The sequence below is a fragment of the Lissotriton helveticus genome, chromosome 9 (genome assembly GCF_964261635.1).
Source record: "Lissotriton helveticus chromosome 9, aLisHel1.1, whole genome shotgun sequence".
In the NCBI taxonomy this organism is placed as follows: domain Eukaryota; kingdom Metazoa; phylum Chordata; class Amphibia; order Caudata; family Salamandridae; genus Lissotriton; species Lissotriton helveticus.
The window spans coordinates 924,898,363-924,916,808 of record NC_136070.1 but is presented as its reverse complement, the minus strand read 5'-3'; the positions used below and the strand labels follow the sequence as shown (position 1 = coordinate 924,916,808).

The 18,446-nt window shown below is 44.6% G+C and overlaps 1 protein-coding gene across 2 annotated transcripts in view; it reads right to left on the bottom strand.

The window, feature by feature from the left end:
* Window positions 1-18,446, bottom strand: part of LOC144782009 (synaptosomal-associated protein 25-like) — a 445,013-nt gene that overhangs the window by 356,320 nt on the left and 70,247 nt on the right. The window contains exon 1 of one of the 2 annotated variants that reach the window (XM_078661117.1): window positions 537-687. The exons of the other annotated variant lie outside the window; for it this stretch is intronic. The gene's annotated coding sequence lies outside the window, so the exon portion shown is untranslated. Of the gene's footprint in view, window positions 1-536; window positions 688-18,446 lie in introns of those variants that run through there. 2 annotated transcript variants of the gene reach the window in all.

Below are 18,446 nucleotides of genomic sequence, written 5' to 3'. Positions count from 1 at the left end.
CAAAAATTGCTTTGCTTCAATAGAAGTAAATGGGGAAATAGATTCCCATTTTTGTTGTTTTTTTTACAAAATCTCTCAAATTCTTGTCCTGAAAATCTGGCACGTAGGTAAGGGCCCTTGTCGTATTCAGGGAATGCACTGTACGTATTTTGGAGCCAGATGCATCTCTTTCATAGATTCGTTCACTTTTCGAGAGATATCAAGAGTCCGACACATTTCACGGTACAGTTTACAATAATTCCAGAGTGTTTATAATAACATTTACCGTTTTCAAATATATCATGATCAGCATGAGTAAGCCTGCATGGCAGCGAAAAACACGAGTTCCTGGAATGTGAGGCTTGGTGTGTCTTTGTGAAGTTGCGATCCTTGATTTTTTTTTTAACGTAATCTGCTGTAAAATAGGTTCTCGAAGACGTGCGACCTGCAGAGTGCAAGATTCAACAGCTTCACAGCTTCTATGAAATCTGTGAACTTGAGCTGCGCGCGGGAAAAGCGAAGATATATAAAAAATAAAAAAAAGGACACATACGCACACAAACGTTACCGCTAAGAACGACGCATGCCTCCTCACACGTAGTGTTTGGACGACAGAAGTCATGCTGTTGTATTTTTCTTTCGCTGACGCATGGATCTGTTGGCAAACCCCACCGGGCCGCGTGCCCGCCTGCTGACTCCAATTAACGTCGCTTGTCAGAGGCCGTCGTGCCTACTGTTCTCCCCGCATGGCACGCGTCAGACAAGCTAATTGGTCGTCGCCCACTGCCAACGCTCCCGAGGCCCGCGATGCAAATTCCCAGACCTGGCAGGGCCACTCCCAGCGGCTCCGTAAGCGAGATGTGTCTGGGCAGCTACACTACGCTCGTCTGCCTCACGTGCGCAGAGCGGCGAACGGTTTCAGCGTACTTACTCAACGTTGTTCAGGAATGGCATAGTCACAGAACTTAGACTTACACCTTCCAGGAGATTCCCAAAACGTAGCTGCTTTTGTCCACACGCCTTCTAACAAAGGCCCAGTCCCGATAAATGCTGTCATTTTATGAGTCAGTAGCCCCTATATTCAGGACTTTAAGTGGGATGAAAAAACTGGGGGGTCTCTCAAAGGGGCGTGGTCAGTGTAATTAGGGGCGTGGCTTTAACAAACACGCTACAAATCTGTGTATAGCATAGTATGCTGCCCACTTGTATTTTGCTGTTTCTGTCATTGCATTAAGATATGTGAGACAATAAGTAACATCATACCTACAACAAGTAAGGACTATTGGCTTTGTCAATGGTTATTAGTTGCAAAAGATAAATAAGCTGTAACTATGGCTTGTTAAATAGAATATTGAAAAAGCTTCCAATTAAAGCCCCGGTGACACCACCACAATGTTGCTGCTCTTGCGTTTCAGAAAGAGAATGGAAATTCAGAAAGAAAATGACTCTTTAAAGGATTTCCCTTCCCCCCACAACGCTCACCTGGCATGACGTAACTTCTCCACTAGTGAGAAGTGGGCAGTGTGGGCAGCGCACATCGATGTGACTGCTGCCTCGAATCGGTTATCTATCTGGCTGTTTTGCGCCCTGGCACTTTTTTCCGGACTGCAGTGACAGCTGTCACTGGAGTCCGGGAAAAAATACACGGACCGCCTGTGCCAGGGCTCAAAACAGAGCCCGATAGAGACCCGTTTCGAGGCCCCCTTTAAAAAAACTGCCGGTGCTCAGACCCCTTGAGACCCGGCCCACTTAAAGCCCTGCCTATATTACTGTTATTTTATAGGGCAACCAAGCCCTCTTTGAAGGAGCCATTTTGGGAGCGAGGTGGCTAGAGGTTTGTATATTTGTTGGGAGCCTGCACTCCTTTCCACCTATACCATATTGAGTCTCCTTCCCCTTTGTACCTTATTGCGTCGACAGGGACCTATCCCAATTCACCATGTGTGTTGTATAAAATTATGTAGCAGAGGATAGCACAAGTCACGGTCGTGCTGGCAAGTTTAAATACACAGCGACGAATACTGATGCAGAGTTGACATCCACATCACAGGGCCTCTCCCAAGAGGACTGGATCTAAAGATAGCTGGCAGTGGCACACATAACCCCAGACAACATAAGATGCTAAGGGTTAGCATAGGACAGGATTTAGAAATTGATTCAAGAGTAAGCAACCTAACAATAGCTCGTTTCCATTGGGTGAGGTTCCTTAAATACGTGTAGAAGATTCGGTTGGTATGCAGACGAACTGTGAGCAGAAGAAGGTATACCATTCAGCAAAGCTCTGGCTTAAACTAGGAAAACAGAGTAGTAACAGAGAAAATCATAACAAGTTTCCAGGCACATCAGAATCATGGGCGTCCATCTTGGATAGGGGTCATAGGTCAATTATCAACAACTATGGTGTCAACCATTAGCATTGGGATATTCTCCCAACATGGACAGGACAGAGCAGAATACAGACAGGGCGTGTAGGTAGCACAGTATTTTCTCGAAGGTGGGTGCTGGACACAGGACGTGCAAGAAGCACCACTATAGTAATCATATCCCTTCTTCTCTGCCTTTTAGTAGCCAGTTTAATGGCAATCAGCATAATCACGGAGGACCATCAATAAGGAATAGGAAAGGCATGATGTCAGAAACCTGAGATATGGGAGTGGGACCTGGCGGGATTGAGGGGAAAAATATGACAGTCGAACATTGTTATTTGCAGGGGGATCAGTGAAGTTGCCATGCGTCAGGGTATCCCTAAGATCTAGTATTTCACCCCACTATGTAGGGTTACAGCGGACAAGCTCAAAGTCTGATTGTCCAAAACCCTTAATACAGATCTGCACCCTCCAATATGAGGGGTACTGAATTCCCCACAATCCAGCACACAAACTCAGCAATTCTTTTCAGAGGAAGCAGGCAGCTTCTGCTCATGTTTGAAGGTGAAAGCAGTGACTCATCGCTGAGGGGCTAGAGCTATGAAGTGTTTTTTCTTACTTTATGAATGATCAAATAAATCATTGAGTGACTCCTGTAAAAGCCTGTTGGATGAGTGATTGAGGTCTGACTGACGAGGTCCAATCGGCGTCTGCAATACTGAGGAGTGTAGTAGTGGTAAAATAATTTATTGTATTAATCATTTGATTACAATAAGAAATGTAGGTATTTAGGAGAAATTGATTTTAATAATTAAAACTTACCATAAAAGGTCATATACACTTCATAATACAGTATTTACACAAGATCACATCATGGTTTCCATTCATTGTCTCTCCGTCTACCACTGTATTCTTTAAATAAAGTTATTTCATTTGGCGGGTTAAAGTGCTAATGTGCTATTTGGTAAGATGTATCCATCCGATTTGTCATATGGGACTCTATACATGTGTTTCCCTGATGTAAATACACATTTATAGTCCTTTACCTACAAGAGTTACACATGCTATTTAGTACTAAAGATTTTCGGCTCAATCTGTAGTTTCAAACAAATACATAATTTCCCGTTATAAAAGCCATCTAAGCAATTAATGCTTTATAGGCATGATCTAAAAACATTACCATCCTTGTTATTGCACTGTCCTCTTTGAGCCTGAAACAGTATTGAAAGGCCTCTGCTATTGTTCTTATTTTAGCATTGTTTAACAAGGGGTGTAAATATGTCCTCAGTATGGGCAGCAGCTTAGGGTAGATACATATTAAATGTTCAAGTGTTCAAAAGTTCCACAACGCTGACATGCGTATATACCTTTAAATGCCTGGCTCCATTTCCCTTCAAACTCCCTAATCTGTATGTAAAATTGCCTACATTTTAGAAATTTCCTTTTTATGTAACTAGGTAAATTCCATCCAAAATATTCTTGACCCTGTATGGTATATGTGTAGATGACTAAATCCATGTTTAAATTTTCCAGCTTGTAAAATATCTAAATTCCACTGCTTTGTAGTTAATGTATTGTGTATTAGATTTTTCTGCACAGATCCAACCATTCGCCCCATATCCTGTATATCAGGCAGACCATAAAATCCCAGTTCCATCATTATACTATACAGTTCTAAATCTCTGAATTTGTCACTCCCTAGTTCTTCAAATATTAGATGTTTCAATGTGAATGGATTAGCCTTGGCACAATCAATAATGTAGTTCATACAACTTTTCTTATGCAAAAGTTCCAGCGATTTTAGACAAAATTCCAATCTTATGATGCAATGCGGGGTTGCCTTTTGTAGATGGAGTAAGGTGCATACACATTTCATAAAACATTTCTCAAATTTGAGAATTACTTTCTTACTCATTACTGAAGATGCATATAATAAGTACAGAATTAATTTCATTTGTAATGCTTTGAGCAATGGCTAATTGCATTCCCTGCTTGACTATGATACCTTATTATCAAACATTACTCCAAGATAGTTGTATAGTTCCACTACCTCAATTGAAGTTTTCTCAAAGTATCCACTTTTTAGGTTTTATAGACTGTCCAAATGTCAAAATTTTCGTCTTGGACATATTGGTTATCAGTCCATTTGCTGTATTGTAGGTATGTGGTTGGTTCAGTTGGTAATGGAGTCCTTTCCGAGTTAGAGACAAGATTACTATGCCATCCGCATCTGCTAGGTATGGTATTTTTTACCTCCTAATGTTGATGCCATACCCATATCAGAACTTAACGCCATATCTCTGTCAGCAATACAGAGATAAAATAACAAGGAGGAGTGGAGCGCATGAGGGTGTTGCAAGAACGAGCTGAGCGGCGGGCGGCAGGAAGGCAAGAGGAAGTAAAGCGGGGCTTCGGATATCCCACACCCAACAGATTTTTGAGAAATTTGAGGCATGGATGGGTTGCGTGACACAGGGTGGGGGGCAGGTCCACATGGCAGGGATCTCCCAGTGGGGGGACCCCTAGGTGGGTGCACGGTGGCAGCACAAGCGACCAAGCTAGGACTTTTGTGCAGCTTGCAGCCCGTCCCCTTCTGGACTGTCCTCTGTCACTCTCTACCATTCTCCCGCTATTGCTTTCCCTGGCTGGCAATTTTTCATCGTCAAAGACACGTGTTCGTGCCCTCTATCCCACATATCAAGCTCAAACTCCGTGAGGGGGGAGGGGGGAGGCAGCGTCTGTCCAACTAAAAGGTCATCTCACCTCACCAGAAGGCTTTAGGTGAAGAGCCTATAGATTCCCGTCATCTGCTGTCCCCTCAGCATAACAGAATCCGCTAGCAGCACTGGCTTTGGAAGCACCAGCATAGCCTCCAAAGAGGTTAGGGAGACTGAGGGGGGTACTCCCCAGAAAATCTGAGGGGGGAAAAGCGCAAGAGGAGGTCGTCGACACCACAAACCCAACCACAATCACAGCCAGAGTCACCACTAACTGTAATTGGGAAGAACATGGAGGACACACTAAGCAGGAGTGTAGTTGAGGTCATAGCCAAGAAGAGCCTCACTCACTCCTTTCAGCCAAAAATATATTCGATATTCTGCTTTCTGAAAGACGCAGGCTCCGTTCTCTTCTCAAGCAACAGCGGGCTTCAAAGCCTGCAGTTGCCACTACAGCTGCAAGAGGCGGGCCGCCAAGCGAGATGGGTTCCACCCAGCTTCACCCCATGTGAAGCTCCGCTGGAAGCGGGGCGAGGCCCAGGTCTGACATTGTTGTGGGGCCTTCATCCATCGATCAAGCTCAGTCTGCTCTCAGGCAAACAGGGACCATGGTCCCGGAGGACGGAATGGCTGTCCAAAACCATAGGCAGGGACCAGGCTCAGCAAGTGAGGCTTGCCAACTCCCCCAACACCAGCATGAGGAACTGATTCCTGCACCCTGGCTGACCAAAGCATGATTTAGTAGAATGAAACATGAAAGAGGGCAAAAGACAGAGTGCAAATCTGCAGAACTGCCAACTAAATGACTCCGAAATTGTAATCCAGCACAACTCAGTCAATCTGGGAACCGAGAAATCAGACCCCAGATTAGGAAATTCTATGGGCCTGAAGGCCCAATCACCTCAGCTTACCCCATTGGCTAACAGCAACAAGTTATGTCACTCACCTCCCGAGCACCAAGAGCATCAGGAGGGAGTGTAAGAGATGCTCTTGTATCTTGGCACGCAAAAATGGGAGGACATGCTGGCCTCATTCTCGAAAGAACTTACCCCTGGGTACCAAGACAGCAGCTGAGCCACAGGGTCACACAGCAGCTCCTGTTTTTAGACTGTGAGGATAGAGCCAACCTTGGCAGGGACAATCAAATGCATACGGATAGCACATGAGCCTCTCTTCTGAATACTATTCAGCTCTTGGTGCAGGCTCTCCAATAATAATCAGACAAAATGGACATTCAGCTGACATTGCTCAACACTCTGGCGGTCTTCGTTGCTGGCACTGATGGACCGCTGAGGTCTTGACCTCACTCCTCAAACGAGCTCAGTCAGGCTTGTTTGAGGTGCAACTAAGGTGCATGTGAGGATCAATCATGGACAAATTATCCTCTCTTCCCTCTATGCTTAGCAACCTATTTGATGAACATAAAAAAGAGCCACTGGCACCCGTGGCCAACCCCCTTCAGAAGAGCTCTTTCATACTGGGCAGCACCTTGCCGCAGCCACTTTAACAAGCCACCAGCTGCAAAATCTCACTAGATTGCTAGAGGAACAGCCCCTTGCCCCCATCGGAACTTACTACTTAAGGAGACCGACTCCGGAAGTCGCCCCGGGAACAAAAACAAACGCAAGGCAAAGGAGGAAAGGCCGGAATAAAAAGACCGTCCTAAATCATACAGGCATTTACCATCTCTTCAGGCCTCCATCTGGACAATCAGCAGAAATACCCTCAGACCCAGACCAGCTACACCAGTGCATGCTAGACAAACCTCCTCTGAAGAGTACTCCCCACATCAAATCACAGGGGGGGAAGCTAGGCCGGAAGCTGCAGCAGCACCATCATCATCCAAGAGCACGAATGCACTAGCACCTGTTAGACAACCCTTCTCTGAAGAGTACTCCCCTATCAAACCATAAGGGGAGAAGCTGGGCCTGAAGCTGCGGCTGCATTGTCACTCAGAAGCAAGACTGTCACACCACAGAAACTTGGGAGGTATATAGGGCAACTCCCTGGACGCACAAGTGCCTCACACACCAGGAGCACGCCTTTCGCCATTGCCGCTCCTTGGCTCGCTAAGGAGGGAAGTTCAGCCCAAAAAACAGCCTCTGCAACGAGTGACACCTGTGCAGACAATGAGCCTGCTGACGCCCGGACTGCAGCTGGTATTCCAGATTCAGGCACAGCACCACAAGTAACTATTGGTGGGAAGGAGGCATCTTTAATTAGGGACTCCAGACCAGAAGAAATGCCCTTCTCTGAGCAGGCTGGCATTTGGTCATCAAATAATAGCTCCATCGCCACTACAGCAAGCCCCAGGATGCCAGGAGAAAGGCGCATAACCCTACCAGAAGGACACAGATTAGCTATACAGTACTCTAGGGGTACGAACTATCCAACACAGGCTTTGCTCTGCTGCCTGACACAAAAACTTTAATCTTCAAACAGTAGTATAAATCAAGAGGAAACTGTGGCACCCTGAACAAAGACAATATCCTACTGCTGTTGTTATCCATTCCAATTGTATCTGGTCTAAGGTCAACTGATCTATTGTCAATAGAGTTAATTCGCTGTGAAATAACTTTGGTGTTTGAAGCAAACAAGGCTTCCTGGGGAACACCAACAATCGCCCAAATAGTTCTTGCAGAAAGCTTGGTTTTTAAGAACTGGGGGATAAACATCACTACCTATCATGAGCCAGGCTATCCCTCACCCCTGCTTTGGCCCACTAAGGGCAGAGGGTTTGCAGGCTCTAGCAACCTTACTCGCTCTGTGCTCAAAGTGGCTTTGGGACAGTCACCAATAAAGAAGGGGGCACCAAATGACCTACACAGCCAGCACCTGTGCACAACTAGGCCACAATATTTGGACTCTGACCTTAAGTGGAGTTCTTAGGAACATGAAAAGGTCCACCTGACAGTCAATAACAAGACTTGAACAATGATACAGCTGTTCAGAACAGTAAAGGCCTCCTACGATTGTGTTCATGGAATTTGCTTGTTTGTGTGTTGTATTTCTTTATTGCGTATTCAAATAACTTTACATAGAAATAAAGTAGGGGTGTACATGCATTGGTCTAGGTTACATATACATGATCAACACGTACGTGTGACGTGCCTCCAAAAAGCTTTGCCACCTTAAACCTACGAATAACACCCCTCCACTGCAATCTATAAATGAGGGTAATGACAGGGAGAAGGAAGGGTATGGGGGAACCCATAAACAGAAACAAAGGGGGGCGGGGGTATGTGTATGTGCATGCCTGCACAGGCCAGATTGCTTGCCTTCACCTCCAACTGGGCTGGATGAGAAATGCCGTCCTCTCATGGCTCGCGCTCCGCCCCCCTTAACCACACAGGTTGTTTATAGAAGAACGTGTCTTGCTTTGTTGGCACCTTGTTTCCTCTTGAGGGACGAACCGAAAGACCAGTACAGGAGGGACGTGGGGTGTGGGGGGCGAGGGGGGGGATGTTGCTGATATGTCCGGTCCCGGCATAGGGACTCTGACATAATACAAGACCGACGGCGGTGTGACTGTATAGTAACTAAGCCCTGGGGTCACACGGCAGCATGGTAATGGTAATGAACCCCCTCCACCCCATGTCCACTCATAAAGTTGTTAAAAATAAGGAAAGCTCTTCTCTACCAAGTAAACGAACTTCTGCCAACAAAACAGATGAAAAATTTCAGGGCACGTGCTACAGGTGCAGAGAATATGGTCATATAGCCAGTTACAAGGAATGTATTGGTTGGAAAGCAAAATGCAAGAAATGTGGTCGCAAGGGCCATGTCTCCAAGTGTAGTAGGAATGGTGGTGTGAAACAAAATGTTTGTGAGGTCATGTGCGGTGTTGCAGATAAAGAAGAGGAGATAATTATATTACAAGTGTCGGATCTTGGTGATAATGGTCCTGTTGGAACTGTTCTAGTTGAAGGGGTACTAATACCCATGCTTTTTGACTCAGGAGTCAAACCAGATATTTACCCAAAGGGGTATAGAGGTGACCCAATACAATTGGCTGTTATTTTGAAGGTTGTATCAACTACAAGGACAGATTGTGTGTGTGAAGGTTTATGTCTCTGTGAGAGGGAACTTGTTAATAAGCTGGAAACATCAGAATAATCTTATTATTTATTTTTTTATTTTAAAAGTTTTATACAGCACTAGCCTGACACGTAGGTATCAGAGCGCTTTACATATACACAGTAAACAGCAGAAGGACATTACATTACATAGTAGGCCAGCAGTAAGACACAAACCACAGAAAATAAATAAATATGCAGTGCAGCGGAGGGGGAGAGAGCAATAAAAGAAAAGTCGAGAGTGGCATAGTCCGGTCACCCACTATCCTTGAATGTTCATAGAGAGAGGAAACAACTCGGATAAAGAAGACTAGGTTAGTTGACGTTGGTCATGAAAGTATTTGTTTAGGAGATGGAGTTTCAGGTCCCTTTTAAAACAGGAGAAGGAGGGGTTGCATCTGAGGACTCCAGGGAGAGCGTTCCATATCCTGGGAGCGTTGCCAGAAAACGATCGGTATTGGGTGGTTTTCTTTTTCAATTTCGTAAGAATAAGAAGGAGTGAGTTGGAGCTTCTTAGTGTTCTAGATTGACCTGCTCTACTCAGTTTTTAGGTCTCGCCCTGGAACAGGGACAGAGACTCTATAGCTGTCTGATGCCGGGGAATGAGGGACACAAAACTGGCACGATTTTTAGCAGTCGGATTTGGCTGCGCGAACGCGCACGTTCCGTCCTGCGCCGCCCTCCCAGCCTACTGCGCATGCGCCGCCCTCCCAGCCTACCGCGCATGCATGCATGCACACACACAGACACACACACACACACACACACGTCGCAGACAGACACTCGCTCACACACACACCCCCTCCCTCACAGTCACACACATGCACTCCAAGACACATACACACACGCACGCACACACATACACACACATACACAGGCCGCCTCCCCCCCGCGCCTACATGCTCCTCTCCCTCCGCCCGCCCGCCGCTCAGCAACGCACTCACCGGCTTCCTCTCCTCAGCTGCAAGGCCCGGCAGCAGGACTCTTCTTCCCTCCTTCGGCACCGGGGCGCAGGGTAAGCTCCTGCCTGCTCCGGTGCTCCCTGCTCCCAACACGGCTCCAATCGCGGCTCTTCCGTGGGAGGCGGGGTAGGCTCCCGCCCTCCTACTTCCTGTTTCCGGGTGTCGCGCCGGCCTGCCTGACTTCCTGGTCGCAGGCCGGCAGAGTAACGAGGATGTTTTGCGGTATGTATTTATTTATTTAATTATGCATTTTTATATAGCGCAGACTTTACCCGAAGGCGGTATTTATTTTTTTATGTATTTATGCATTTTTATATAGCGCGGACTTTACCCGAAGGCGGTATTTCTTTATTCATGTATTTATGCATTTTTATATAGCGCGGACTTTACCCGAAGGCGGTAATGCTTGCCTTAGCGTAATGGTGTTCCTTCTTAATTTATTGGTGGTGTCCCTGTTAGAATTATTCCCACTTTTAGTCTAGCAATGCTTGGCATGATGTTGGCATCTTTGGCATTATTGAGCCCATCCCTGGTATAATGGGACCACAACGTATTGTGGGCATTCTTGACCCAATTGTGCTTCTCTTCACCAGCGGTGATGGTCATCCCTGGCATGCGATGGGTGTTCATGGAATTGGATGTTGATATGTAGACATGTAAAGCCAGACTCTGTCCATGGGGCAGTAATATTCATGAGTACTTGATGACATGGAGATCAAAAATACAACTAAAACTGAAAAGCCATTATTTTGAGAGACTGTCATATTTGTTTTTGGGAATCAGAAATATTTATTAAAATGAAATGCTTGTAATAACAAGCCAATGCATGATTACCAGCTGTGATCGTGTTTTCAAAATGTTTGTAAAGTTGATGTTAAAGTGATAATTCATGCTAATTTCTGTAGTCTTATTTACATCTTGTTTACAATTATACTATACTACTAATGTATGTTTACTAGCCATAACTGTACTGTTATATGTTACATTTTAATTACAGTGTTTGCCTTTTACAATCATTTTCTTACAAACTACCTCGTAAAACAAAAATATTTAGGGCTAAAATATTTTGCACTGTTTGCACAATATATTTGTGATGTTTACACTTACCTATTTGAAATTAAAATGTACAAATGGACATTTAGTCAATTACCATTAAAAAGTTTAACTTTTTTGCTAAGATATTCTTGTAATCTTTTATGCAAACAAATTTAAATACTGCATAAATAATTTTAACAACAAATACTTTATATGTAGCTTTTTATGTACATAAGAAAACTATAGCATAAAGCAAAAAACATTGCCATTTACAATAATAATAGCTCAAACTTAAATAATGCGAGACCTATTGCATTGCAAATGCTTGTTTATTTCAGTAGTTGGGGTCAGGAGAGTGAAGGGTTTTGTGTGTGATGCAGGCAAATTTATAGATACATCTCCCTTCCATGGGAAGCCAATTGAGGCAGGTGAGAGCTGGAGTGATGTGTAATGAGTCACCTGTTGTATGTCTATGAGATTTGGATGGTGATGGGAACAGTAAACTCTCCTGTCAAGTGGTTTCTCAGATTCCCAACTATGAAGTAGAATTTCCAGAAGTATTTAATGATCATTTGGGTTCTCTGAAAGGATATGTGCATAGAATAATTTTAAAAGGCAATGCTGTTCCAGTGGTGGGGAAAGTCAGAGGTGTTCCCATCCGCGTGAAGGAGAAAATGTTGGAGGAACTGCAGAAGTTGAAATCATGTGGCATCATTGAAGAAGTGGAGGCCACAGAATGGTTGGCTCTGGTAGTCATGGCGCATAAAGCCAATGGTGAAGCCAGGCTAAGCATAGATTTGACAGAACTCAATAAGCGTGTTGTTGTGGACCACTGTCGTCCCTTACCTAATATCTCGGAGACGCTGACTCTACTTGTTGGAGTTAGATATTTTTCATCAATAGATCTAACTTCTGCCTATCATCAAGTGAGGCTACACCCTGACTCACAAAATCTGACGGCATTAATTACTCCATTTGGCACATTTAAGTTCTTGAGGATGCCATTTGGTCTCATTTCGGCAGCTGCAGTCTTTTAGAGAATGATGGAGAGTATATTTGAGAGTATGAATGGAGTGAGAATTTATCAGGATGACATTTTAGTCTTTCGTGAGAGTTCAGAGGAGAATAACAAGCGTGTGAGGAAGGTGCTGCAAAAAATTAGTGAATTTGTTCTTACCTTGAAGGCGAAGAACTGTAAATTCCACCTGACGGAGATTGATTACTTGAGGCATACAATCACTGCCTCTGGCATTGAACCTAAGAAATAACTTGTTGACACCATTGTCAAGATGTCAAGGGCCAGAAAGTAAAGATGAAGTTGTGAAATTTCTAGGAATAGCTGAATTCTACTGCAAATTCATTTCCAAGTTCAAACATAAAACTCATAATTTGAGGCAATTATTAAAAAATGAGCTATTTTCAAGTGAAATGAAGGTTGCAAGAGAGTTTGTTGAGTTGAAACATCATTGTCTCATGCAGCATCCTTGAAAAGTTTTGAGCCTGGCCAAAAAACCTCATAATGGCTGAAACTAGTTCTACTGGGTTAGGTGCTGTGCTATTGCAAAAGCAAAGATGTATGGAAAAGACAATCCTATTCATCTTGAGATGTTTAGAAGGGGCTGAACTCGATTATTCTGTTGTAGAAAAGGAGGCGCTAGCCATATTGTGGGGAGGGGAGTTTGTGGTCATAACTGATCACAAGCCGCTCAAGGAAATTTTAAGGAAGAAAGGGTTGGATAATATATCCTCCAGGATAAGGAAATGGGTAGTGGCTCGCCAAGAATTCAACTTTCATGCAGAATATGTACCAGGGGTTAGCAATAATTTAGCTGATTGTTGTTTAGGCTTGGTGAACAAAAGTGATGTAAGTGAACAAGACGAAGAGAATGATGATATCTGAGATGAGAATGACTATGTAGTGTGCCTCATTATTGATGGAGTAATCAAAGAGAATGAATGGATTCAAGAGGTGGCCAATGATGTTATGTTACAAACTGTGATCAAGGGTGTGAAATCTGGTTTTGATAAGTGTGGAAAAACTGATGCAGCAGTCAGATCTTTTGAAAAAATTAGATCTGAACTTGCAGTGAGGGTTGGGTTGTAACTGCATGGTACCAGGCTAGTTCCACCCAACTGTCTGAGGGAATGTTTGTTACATTTTGCACAAGATGGACATGCAGGGATTTGCAAGACTTAAGAAATGTTAAAGCAAGCATACTGGTGGCCAGGCATGGATATTTACATTGAGCCAATGGTCAGTGTGTGTGGAGTGCAGCAAATGTGATAAGGTGTTGAGTTCCAGGGTGCAAACCATGAAGTTAAGCTAGTGGCCCAAAGAAGCCCAGGAAAAGGTGGCCATTGATATACTTGGTCCCACAAAGTTTTCAAGTGTGGATAAGTATATCATTGTACTTTTTGGCATGTTCTCTAGGTGGCCAGAGATGGGAGTAACACATTCCATTGAAACAAAAGAGGTCATAGCCTTTCTCGAAAAGATTTTTGAGAGAGAAGGCTTGTCATGGACCTTCTTGTCTGATAATGGTGTGCAATTTGTCTCCAAGGAAATGGAGAAGTACTTTAGCGAGAGAGGCATCACACATAAGAGGACAGCCCTTTATCACACAGAGGCCAATGGACTGGTTGAAAGGTTAAACCGTGCTCTGAAAGAAACTATTCAGAGTGCCAGCAAATCAGACGTCTGAAATTTGAAATAAGGTAAAAAATTATAGGGTCACCCCTCACACCATGACAGGGAAAACTCCTTTTGAATTGTTCAGAAAAAGGAAGGTAGGTACCCTGCTGTGTCCCTTTTGGGTGTTGGACAAGGCGCACACTATGGAGTGGGTGAGGGATGATGTGGAAAAGAAGGAGGTGGATATGAATACAAGGATTAAGAACAAGAAGTGGTGTGATTTGCGTAAAGCTATGAAGAGTACAGTTGTGAAAGTAGGAGGTTTTGCGAGGATAAAATCTCCTCGAAAAAGGGTTTCTGACATGGTTCTAAATTTTTACAGCCCATGAGCCTGATCAAAGTTTTAATGCAATCAAAACAGAGGACCATGGAGTATGGAACCTAGTCGTGTGGCAAAGGTGACGCATGGTGTGAGGAAGATATTGCGGATGAAGCTTTGAGAAGTGTTGAATTGAGGAGAAGCTTCAGACTTACTAGTAAACCCAGGTACTTAGATGATTATGTGTAGTAGCAGTAACTTTTAGTCTCCTATGTCACCCTGGGATCAATGCTAATCGGTTATGTTCTTTCCTAGAGTATAAGTTGTACATAGGTCATTTAATTCTGTTATTGGGAGGGAAATGTGTGGTATTCCGAGCAATGCATAGAATGTTAAGCATGCATTCTCTTTGGAAGTTAAGCTAAAGAGAAGAGGCTGGGGTGAAAGAAGTTACTTAAATAAACCTTTACAAATCTACGGTGTACTAGTATCTTTACATAAGGTCATTTCAAAGGCCCAATGGAAACAACTGAAGTAAATCAAAAAAACTATAAACAGCACCCAAAGATTTCTTTGGAACAAATTTGAGGACCTCAATCTACAAGGCTGCTCACAGACATTAGGCACAACAACAGTGTACGCTTCTGGGGGACAGTCAATAAGCGAATGTGTCCATCCCATGGGGGAGTAACATCTCATATCGGAAGACACTTGGGCAGCGTTTCTGGGGGACCATTTTAATCAACACTCTGCTGCATTTGACATGGTCGAGGCAACCAGAAAGCTGCCAATGGACACCCTTACTGAAACTAACCCAAAGGAAGGCAGCCATTCAGTACTCTTCCCCCCCAACCAGCAGCCAGTCCACAGCACACCTCTAGGTTGCTGCGACTGAACTTAATCAGACAACAAATCGCAAAATGCAGGAGAGAAGGGGCCCAGGGCCCTAACAGCATCCTCACAGCGCTTTCCAAACAGAATGTGAAATTCTGGGTGGAATATTTAGAACCATTCTTTTGTTTTGTTTTTTTTAAAGCGGACTTCACGCATAATTCCAGCCTCATGGAAAGACTCGATGATCTCTCAAATTTACAAAAGTGGGGACAAGTCCTAGGCAAAAAGTCTATTGCTTGGTGGCCCTCATCGATAACGAGGCAAAATACTTTGCAGGGACATTGCTAGAAGAACTCGCATCTTGGACATCTGAGAATGCAAAAATATATCTCAATCAAACAGGGTTCTCTAAAACATCAGGCACTAGGACTAACATCTTGGCCATGTCATGCTTTACCGACATGGCAAAAGTCCCCAAGCTGCCCCTTCATTGGTTTTATTAACTTTAGGGCAGCCTTTAACCAAGTAGATCGGGCAGGCTCTGGAGTAAGTTGTCCCGCTGGGACATTCCCCAGACCAGGCTGGACATTCTAATAATGCTCCACGTGGATACGTGGGAGCAGCTGAAGTTGGGTGCGGAATGCACCTCTCAAGCCGAACACCAACAAGCAAAGGGGTGAAGCAGGGGTGAATTCTGGTACCTACTTTATTCAACCTTTTATGGCTGACCAGATGCAGGGACTCAATGCCTGCAACTCGCATGCCTCTAGGCTAGGGGGTTTGGCATTGCCCATCTTCCTCTATGCCGACAATGTGGTCCTGGTTAGTCACACCCAGATGGGCCTACAACACCTTTCCAACACAATACAGGAAAACTCTGCTGAGAACAGCTTGAACGTCAGCTTTGACAAAACATGCTCTATGACGATCAATAACAGGAAAAAGACACCAGTCTGGTACTGGCGTAAGTCCGTGTGTTTTTTTCCCCAGCGATGTATCATGTTATATATATATATATATATATATATATATATAAAAAAATGTATGTGTCTGACAACAGATGGTAACACCACTGCATTTAATACTAAGGAAATTATTGTGACTGACATAAGGAGATGTTGTGACTCTTTTTTGTTTAAACTTTAGAATCTTTGCTGAATTTGTCCTGAGGAAGACACAAAGTATGTGTCGAAACGCGTCGACAGGAATCAGCAACCTCAACTAATTTTGGACATTATCATTGTGTCAATATTTCCGTGATTGATGTAGAATCCTTTTTTAGAAAAATGAATTTTTTATCCCCTTTCTTTTAATCATGTGTATCATGGAATATGTTCATATCAATTTTTATAAATGTAATTACATTTTCTATGTTATCACATAATAAATTTTCTTGAGTCCGTTTCTCCTTATGGTGTGTCCACCTTACTGTTTTTGTCAGATTTTGTGTTTTCTATTTTGCCTGGGCTTTTACCCTTGCACACAAATCCAGACCGCAACAGAATACAAATATTATGGGGTAATCCTTGACAAAGAGGGCCGATCTGTGTTTCGGAAGGAGGCAATTAAAAGGAAAGTGTTGGTATTGGCACTAAAGAATCAAAAATCAAACGCTGTCCCCCTTCCTCCAGGTAGTTCAAGCCAAACTTTTACCAACTATAACATATGGCAGAGAACTCCTGTGAGGCAGGGATGCCAAAATACTGGACAGTACCCTAGTTAAAGAATATAGAATCATCTTCAGCCTGCCAAACTACACCTCGCCAGCGCAGATCTGGCTGGAGTTTGGTCTGCAAAGCCAGTCCCTGTCGCACTGCAGAACTGTCGATTGGTAAAGTTCCTGCGCTGGCAGAAATGAAAATGACAAAACGAGTCCACATGGTGCCTTAATTACGATCCATCTTGCACTACAAGTCGTGGCAGGCCAATATCACATCTGCTCCGGGTCATCATCTTTAAAAAAAAAAAAAAAAATTACGTAATTTTGATTGATTTTCAAACCGCACACCCCACTTTTACATGACACATTCGCAATGGAAGGCACAATTTAAAATACATTGCATGATTATTCAGCATCCATAGTTGGAACGACATCAGTACCTTTAGTCGATACCGCCGTCTATTACACACAGTTCACTTTACTTATTACGGTCTCTTCCAATATATGTATGTGATGTCATCCCCTGGCGCAATGATCCTCCAGCTTAGTGCCTCCAGCAAGCTCCAGCCCCACCCACCCCTACCCCTTAACTCTCCCCACCGGTGTGCTCCAGGCAACAGAAACAAGAATAACCGAAAGTCTTTCCGTGCTAAGGGATGTGGGTCTTGGCCCCTCTCCAATCATATTCCCAGTGCCGTAGATTTTGCCCCCACCCCTACCCTCCCGTGGACTTCTCATACCTATCTACATGCTATGGGGGCCATCAGTTCCTGGAGAACCTTACAGTGATCCTGTGTCCGAATCCGCCCCCGGATGAATCAGCAGTGCCACCAATACTTCCCACGCCTGCGTGGTTTCCACCACTTTGTCGTTGTTCATTCTCCTGGCCTGTTGCATTCTAACCATGCTCTCACTGGATGCCCATTTCGCAAACTCCGCCCTCCACCGATCCACACTAGGGCCCTGCTTGGACTTCCACTGCCTCATCAATTCTCACTTGGCCAACAACAACCCCAGGTCCATGAACTTGCTCGTAATCTTTGTACGCTTCGTGTGCGGAAACCAATGCAGTACACATACCCCCATGTCAGCTTCTACCTGTCCATCCGTCACTCCGCACAGAACCTCCACCACCTCCTCCCAGTATGTTCCGAGCTGCGGGCAGCTCCACATCATATGCTGGAAATCTGCTGCTCGCGTATTGCACCTGGGACAGCATGCCGAGACCACGTGAAAATATTTAGCAACCCGCTCAGGGATTAAGTAAGCCCTCTGCACAGTGTAGAAATGAATAAGCTGGAACCTAGCATTCCGCGTACCCTTCCATGCCTTCTCCACTATTTTGGTCCACGCCGTCTTGGGAATATCCTTTCCCAAGTCCGTTTCCCATTCTTCGCGGAGCTGTGTCAGTGGCTGCAGTCACTCCTCCACTATTCGCCTGCTAAGGCATGTCACTGCTTTCACCGTACCCGCTGCCATCACCACGTATTGACACGTCAGGACGTCTGGGGCTCCAGTAGCCCCATCCCCCAATGCTTCTGAATCGCCGCCAACAGAGCTGCATGTAGCAAATAGCCACCTCTAGGTAGGCCATATCTGTCTTGCAATGCCTGGAAAGGTAGGAGGGCCCCCTCCTCATATAGGTCCCCAATCATCTGTAGTACTAAATCTCTGCTAGTCCAGTCCCCCCCGTGCGGGAAGGCCGTACACATGCCCAGGGGGATCTCCGGTGCATACGGGCGTGAAACACCACATCTACGCTTGTAGCCGTTCCAGCTTGCTCTGAGCGCTTTCTCCTCGCTCGAGTCACAATCGTTGTCCAAGTACCACAAAGGAGAGAATGTGCCTCGGCAGCCATCTATCTTC